Here is an 8,068-nt window from a genome sequence, read left to right on the forward strand (position 1 = left end):
TCTCGTTCCACGGCCTCTTCTGAATCCAGCTTGAACCTCTGGAAGTTCTCTGTCAATGTATGATTGTAGCCGTTTCTGTATTACCTTGAGCAATAATGGGCTCTGTGTGAGGGATATATAAAAGGTAATATATGTATTACCTTTTTCCCTCCCTACGTATGAAGAAGTATGAAGAAAACAATCTAATGGAAAGGGCTCATAACTCAGGTTTCTTAGGTTCTAGGCATTACTCTGCTAATGTCTGGTCTTAGTCTTTTGGCTTCCCTGGTTTTGTTACCTTACTAGTGAAATATATTTTAATGAAAACAGTCCACAAAAATTTATCATCACTTACTATATACAAAACATTATTCTAGTACTGCAGATCTTCAGCTCATAGTTTAATAGGAGGTATAATCCAAATAGAGTAACTACTGTGCAAGACAAAATAAAAAAGTGTGCTGAGAAAAGAGACAAGCCTTGGGACAGGTGAATGTGTGTGTATGTGTTTTGAAAGAGAAAGAGTATATTAACGGTGTTAGAAAAAACTCCAAACACTTACAAATATTCTTTCTAACTTTAAAGTTCTATTCCCTTAACAAACATTAGTTATACTACAGTAAGTATTACTGCATAGGTTAGTGATACATGGAATTAATGACATTTGGCCAAGTCCTCTCCATCAGTATAATGATACAGTAAGAACTAAATGACTTTCTTTGATGGGGTTCTAGTGTTTCTTGAAGAAGCAACTCTGTGATACAATTCAAGCTTCCAGCTTCTACTCCAGAAAGAGAATTTTTCTAAAGGCAGCCTTTTGCACACAAATGAGAAAAATGCTTTATTCTTTAGCAGAAACTTGTCAGCAAGTTGGCTCAAATCCTAATACACCAGGCAAAGCACTCTGCCAACCAAAACATACATAAAAAAAATCACTCAAAACACACAAACCACTCACCCTCACATAGCCAGTTCTTATCTTTAAAAGAAAACACTGCCATTAAGACGATCCCAACTCATAACAACCTTATGTTGTTGTTAGGTACCATCGAGTCGGTACCAACTCATAGCTACCTTATGCACAGCAGAACGAAACACTGCCTGATCCTGGGCCAACCTCACTACTGTTGCCACGCTTGAGTGCATTGATGCTGCCACTTGGCCAATCCATCTCGTTGGGGGTCTTCCTCTTTTTCTCTGACCCTCCACCTTACCAAACATGATATCCTTCTCCAGCAACTGGTCCCTCCCGACAATATGTCCGAAGTATGAGACAACGTTCGGCCATCTTGGCCTCTAAGGAACACTCTAGCTGCACATACTCCAAAACGGATCTATTAGTTCTTTTGGCAGCCCATGGCACTTTCAATATTCTCCTCCAAAACCGTAACTCAAAAGCATCAATGTCTTTTATGGTCTTCCTTATTCACTGTCCAGCTTTCGCATGCATATGAGGTTATTGAAAATACCATGGCTTGGGCCAGGCGCACCTTAGTCCTCAAGCTGACATTTTTGCTCTTTAACACTTTAAAAAGGTCTTGTGCAGCAGACTTGTCTAATGCACTATGTCGTTTGATTTCTTGACTGCTGCTTTCCTGAGTGTTGATAATTGATTTAAGAAGAATGAAGTCATAGGAAAGAGTAAAATTGGCCCATAGGGTTTCTGTGGCTACAAATCTTTATGAGAGCAGACTGCCACATTTTTCTCCTATGAAACAGCTGATGGGTTCAAATCACTGACCTTTTGGTTAGCAGCTGGGTATTTAACCACTGTACCACCAAGGTTATAATTATTTCAGGGGTACTTCCATAAACTAAGGAACTCTGAGGCTGACACAGTGGGATAAGCATTGGGCTAACCATAAGGACAATAGTTCAAATCCACCAACCACTGCTCCTACAAATTGGATAAAACTGTCTACTCCAGTAAAAATTTACAATCTCCATAACCCAAAGGAGCAATTCTGTGCTATACTATAACATCACTAAGTGGAACTGACTTGACAGCAATGAGTTGTTTCCATAAATTGGATATGCACAACAATTGCTATATTTAGGTCACAAGCTCACATCCTGAATGCAAATTTATAGACAAGTCAGTCACATGACAATACTAAATAATCTCAACTTCTATACAAACTCAAATAACTCTAGGTAAAAGAATTCCTGCATTCACAACAATAGTTGGAGTGGTAGAATACATTCATTTTAAAGTCAAGAAAAAGTAAGTCCAAGTATGGTGGTGGTGGTGGTGATGTGCCGTGGAATCAGTTCCAAGTCATAGTGATCCTGTACAGGTTTCTTTCTGAGACTGCAAATCTTTACAGGCACAGAAATCCTCATCTTTCTAACATGGAACAGCTAGTAGTTTCAAACTGCTGACTTTCAGGTTAGAAGCCTGATTTGTAACCACTATGCTACCAGAGTACTGAAAAAGCATTTTTGATATAAAGAACTTAATAGCAGAGAGTATGATAGGGAATGTATACCATGCTTTTATAAAAGAGCCTATCCCATAGTTCATCCAGTACAAATTATGTTAATGACATAAAGGTGTCCTGTTGTGGTGCTGTGGGTTAATGCTCTGGACTGCAAAGTTGGTGTGATCCGCAAGGTTGTCAGTTCAAGCTCACAGACACTTCTCAGAAACCCTATACAGGGTTGCTATGAGTCAGAACTGACTCGATTGCACTTAACAATGACATAAAGAATGTTTTATGGCATGATGTTACAGCTCTGCTATTTAGAGCAAAACTCTCTAAGGGTGCAGTCCAAATCATTCTTGTTTCCCTGGTTGTTGTGTGCTGCCAAGTCGGTTCCAAATCATAGTAACCCTGTGTAGGGTTTCCATGAGCGGCTGGTGGGTGTGAACTTCCAACCTTGTTGCTACCAGTCCAGTGCTTATCCTAGAGTCCACACTGTTATTGTTAAGTGCCATCGAGTCAGTACCGACTCATAGCAACCTTATGCACAGCAGAACGAAACACTGACTGATTCTGGGCCAACCTCACTACTGTTCCACACTTGAGTCCACTGATGTTGCCACTTGGCCAATCCATCTCGTTGGGGGTCTTCCTCTTTTTTATCTCTGACCTTCCACCTTACCAAACATGATATCCTTCTCCAGCGACTGGTCCTTCCTGACAATATGTCCAAAGTATAAGAAACAAAGTTTGGGCCTCTTAGCTTCCAAGGAGCACTCTGGCTACACTTCTTCCAAAACAGATCCACACTGGTTTCCCTTAATAATGCTTTAATAAACAAATGTGAATGTTATCTAAATATTTTTAAATCATGTGATTTTCAGTCTAGTGTATACCAAGACCAGAATTTTCTCATGTTTCCTAAAAGTTATGATTATAACTTCTCATTTGTCCTAAGCCTATTTTAAGAAATAAACTTGAGATATATGCTTAGTTTTATTACCCTAGGATTTGGTGGAAAAATTCATATATTCTCATCCAAACTCTGAATGTTATAAGAGTTTTCAGTCATTCCCCTTCTACAAATCACTCTTTCCGGAGAGAAATGAATGTCAGGCAGTATGGTACACTGGAGAGACTGAATGAGGAGTGTGAGAGATGTTGTTTCCAGCTTTAATTCTGCCTTTTGACCTGTGGAGAAGTCTCTGAACTTCTCTGGAGCTTGTATCAAAAAAATGAAAGTTGGACAAGGTGATCTGGAAGTTCTCATGTGGATCTGAAGTCCTTTTTGTTTTAACCTGTCCTCCAGCAAATTGATATTTTAAATCTATTTTTCCGGTTCTTCTCCAAGTCAATCATGTGCTGCTTACTTGAAAAATCTGTAATAGTAAACTGTTTTCACGAAACAGTACATTATGGTTTTATACAATAGTTAAAATTTTTCATCCCAATCTAAAGCTGCTTTTGACAAATCAAGGTTCACTTCCAATTGAAGTACCAAGTGTTTATCCAAGAAATAGGGAGGGTGGAAATGGATGCGGATGTGGGTGGGGCAGGATTAGCCAGAAGTGATTATGAGACTAGATGACACTGTTCTATTTACTTTTATGTATTTGAAATTCCCTATACAAAACTGGAAAAGAAAAAATAAAGCCATCACTGTCAAAGAAAGAAAGAATAGAGGCTTGGCAGTATTACAGGACTATTTTCTACGGTTTTTGGCCTAAGATAATTGCTTTTCACACCATTTCCCTTGAGTGGAGATAGAATCTACAAGACATGAAACTAAGCAGATATGCTCCAAGTTCAGGCAGAATTAAGCAAAGCGAACAAGAAAAAAAAAGCTCTTTAACTCAATTCAAAAAGTTATGGATTACAAAGCATCTATGTCATAGGGGGCATCAGCAGTGAGAGGCACCGGTAACTAGAACAGCCTGAAGCTTATTTTCAAAAAGCTGTGGTGCTGTAGGCGAAACACTGGATCGCAGTCGGTCTGAACCACAAATTCAGCAGTTCAAAACCACCAGCCGCTCCTTTTCCAAAGAGGGTCGCTATAAGTCGGAACCGACTCAACGGCACTTTAACAACGTATGTTTTATACAGTGTATTTTTGATAGCTTTCAAACTACAAAACCTAAAACCCTCTTTGAAATGTAAAATGAGGGAACAAAACCTTGTGGTAAAAGCATGCCTTGGAAGATGTAAAATAAAAACAGAAAGGCAAGGAATTTCAGAGGCTAAGAAATCCAAAGGAGAAAAAAGGTTACTATTCACGTGAAGAAAAAGGAAAAACAGAATAGTCAAAGAAGAAATTATAGTTTTCGGAGCCTTGATCTCTGGCAGCTCTCACGTGAGCTGGAAATTCCTCCACGTTAGGATGGGGACGGCTGCCGGGCAACTTGGATTCGGTAAGGAGGCACAGCGGAGACACACGAGTCCATCTCCAAGAGGGGGCCTGACGGAGAAGGAAATGGCGGGGAGCCAGCACCTCCTGGAGGGCGAGCCTACCGGCGGGCCGAAACACCCACACATACCGCGACAACTCAGCAGCAGGGAAAGAAGCCGCACCGCCGCCAGCCCTCTAGCGGGGAGGGGCGCGGACGGTTCCACTGCGGGGGAGGAGGCGGAACGTTCCATCTCGGTCCGGGAAACCCCAGGAAAACGGCAATGGTGTCTCTGACGCTAGAGCGACGTCTGGATGGTGTCCCCGGAACGCAGGGCCCTCGTTGGGCGCCTGACCCCGGACCCCAGGCATCTCTGAACTCCCCTGAGGCCAGTGACATTTAGGAAGGGGCCGGGTCAGTTGTACTCACCGACCGCGAGGTTGTGGAGCTCCAAAATCCTCCGTTGACTGTTCCTCCCGCCCTTGCCCGCCGCCGCTGGCCGAGGCGTACGTAAGGACGTGCGCGCGCCCGCCCTTTGTCTACGCCGCTTTGACGTGACCCTCGCGTCTCATCCACACCCCTCCCGCCGTCTAATCTCACGCTCCGCACCCTTGCGTCTCGCGTGCGATGAGTCGGGTCTAGTTGGGCGGTGGAGGCCCCGGGGGGAGGACGTCGCGTTGCCTGTCCCCACAGGTGGGCACGCTCTGGACGCGCGGAATCTCCCCCTGGCGGGCAAGGGACTGTTGTCCGGGGCGAGGCACTTGTCGGAGAGGCTGGTCTTGTTGCTTTGCTTTGGAGGAAGTGCCCTGCCCCAGTCGCCCATCCCTCGCCTTAACGCTCCACGGAGATCCCTGTTCTGATAAGGGGAGCGCCTACTTAAAGAGGGGTTGCCACGTTTCTGAGATGCTTCTGGGCCTGAATACTGGTGACAATCCCGAAGGTACACACGTTTGTTCTTGAGAGGGGGAAATGAGGAAGAAGAGGTTTGCGTCACTAAATTATCTTGTCATCCAAGAGCTGTTGTATGCAGCAAGATTTAAAAAATAAAACAAAATAAAAACATTGATTTCCAGTCGTTTTCGTCTCATAGTGACTCTATAGGACCAAGTAGAACTGCCCCAGAGTTTCCAATGCTGTAAATCTTTTGATGGACTTCTGGTGTGGCGCTGTAGGATCAGCACAGAACTGCGGAACCACAAGGTTGGCGGTTCAAACTTACCAGTTGCTCCTCGGAAACCCTATAAAGGGTCGCTATGAGTCGGAACCGACTCGAAGGCACTTAACAAAAACTCTTTTGACAGAAGCAGACTGCTGCATCTTCTGCAAAGCACCTAGTGGGTTCCAACTACCAACATTTCACTTAGCATTTAATCACAGAGGTACGCCTTGTAGACGTGTAAAGAAATTAACAAAGGGCTGGCACATCAAGAAAATGGTAACTACCACCACCTTAGTCCTCATCATTCCTAAATTTCATTTACTTTACTAGTAAAGCCAACATGTTTCAACGGGTTGCTGTAAACCAACCACCACTACTTTCCCTGACAACTGTCACTTTCCAATGCCTACCTAAACTTAGACCCAGCCTCTCTGCTAAAGTTTAAGTGGTGCTTGCTGGAGATTTACACATATATTTCTCACCATCTTCTCAGACTTCAAAAGCCTAACCCAAACATCCTCAAAAATTAGTTCTATACCTTCCATTCTTAATTATTAGTATTATTTTGCCTCTACCATAAAGCAGATGAGTTCTCCAGCAGTCAGCTCTACTCAAGAACAACTGGTCTGGTATGGTTTGATTAAACAGCCCTCTCTGCAACCCTGTTCCCCAGTCTATTCTGAAACCTCCTGTTAGATTCTGTGGTGTCACTACCGTTGGCATCACCCAGTGTGGGAACTTAGGGTGTTGATCCCTCATACCCGCCCTCATGGAGCTCCTCCCATACTAGACCAGGCACAATCCTTAGTAATGGTATTATCAATTTTAATCATAAAATAATATGTGATAAATATGCTTACAAATTGCTTAAATGTAATATGTCTTAGAGTATATTAATACTAAAAGCAAAATTGTTTTATAAAACCTTTCCACATTGAACTATACTATTAGTTACAACATTAGTAACTGAGTTGAAGCCTTTACAATTTTTCTCTTTTTTTCTTTAATTACTATTTCATCCTCCAAAAAAAAAAAAAAAAATTATATAGGGTTGACAAACACTAATTACCACAATATTGTAGCTGAAACGCCAGAAAATTTGACAGTATCAAAGACTATAAAAACATGGTAGCAGTGGAAATAATAGTGTGTGCTTTTAACTCATGTAGACGAAACCATGTGATCAAGTCATCACAGTAATTGGGTAATAATGACAGCTCTGACCTGAGCTCATTAAAAGGTTCAAAAAGTAAATTAGTAGAGTTTTAGTCTTACAGATATATTGATACATGTAAGCCAGGTTTACAAAAAAATTTTCATTGTGATCACAGGGATATTTTTATTAAAAATAATGGAACACTGCACACAAATTTTATTGACAGTCATCTGACAATTTCCCACTATGTGGTCTGCACCCCTGACACCCATTATATTAATATGTGGGAGAAATTCCACATTCTTAGACTTCAAAATCTGTCCATAAGAATGTTGGCTCTGCATCTGGGATCTTAAAAGTTCACAAGTGGTCACCTAAGGTCCAGTTATTGGTCTCTCCATGTGCAGAAGTAAAAAGAGTGATGAGAATTGAAGATGCTTGGCATAAATTAGTTCAACAGGCTAATGAATCATGGGAGTAGCAGTTTCCACAACTCTGAGACCAGGAGTACTAGATGGTCCCAGGCTACGACTCCCAACTACTTTGAAAGAAGGGATACCATTATAACATTAGAAGGTCCTGGATAAATTGATAGAAAATGTAGAACAAAACTCAAAATTGTTCTTTTTTTAAAAAAGACTGATTTAACTACTCAGAGACTGGAGGAACCAGAGACTATGGCCCTCGGCCACCTTTCAGGTCTGGAAAGAATCTCACTCTCGTGGCCCAGTTTGCAGTCAAGCAGTAGATAGGTTTATAGAGGGGGGCAACAGTACTAATAAGGTTTGCCTACCACAGAATGGTCAATCATTCAAAATCAAAAGGGCAACTTTTATCTAAGGACAAAGTTGAGAAGGGATGTGAAGGTGAGTGGAATGGAAATAGGAAACACAGGGAGGAATTGGGATGACTGCTGTTATTTGAAGGGGATTGCAATCACTGAGATGAAAAAAATGTGATGATTTGT

At 41.9% G+C, this 8,068-nt stretch overlaps 1 protein-coding gene across 1 annotated transcript in view; it reads right to left on the minus strand.

Moving 5' to 3' along the window:
- AGPAT6 (1-acylglycerol-3-phosphate O-acyltransferase 6) overlaps window positions 1-5,292 on the minus strand; it is a 66,663-nt gene extending 61,371 nt beyond the window's left edge. The window contains exon 1 of the mRNA XM_006859934.1: window positions 5,216-5,292. The gene's annotated coding sequence lies outside the window, so the exon portion shown is untranslated. The remainder of the gene's footprint in view (window positions 1-5,215) is intronic.
- Between the last annotated feature and the right edge of the window lie 2,776 nt (window positions 5,293-8,068).

Source organism: Chrysochloris asiatica, unplaced genomic scaffold (genome assembly GCF_000296735.1).
Source record: "Chrysochloris asiatica unplaced genomic scaffold, ChrAsi1.0 scaffold00035, whole genome shotgun sequence".
Classification (NCBI taxonomy): Eukaryota; Metazoa; Chordata; class Mammalia; order Afrosoricida; family Chrysochloridae; genus Chrysochloris; species Chrysochloris asiatica.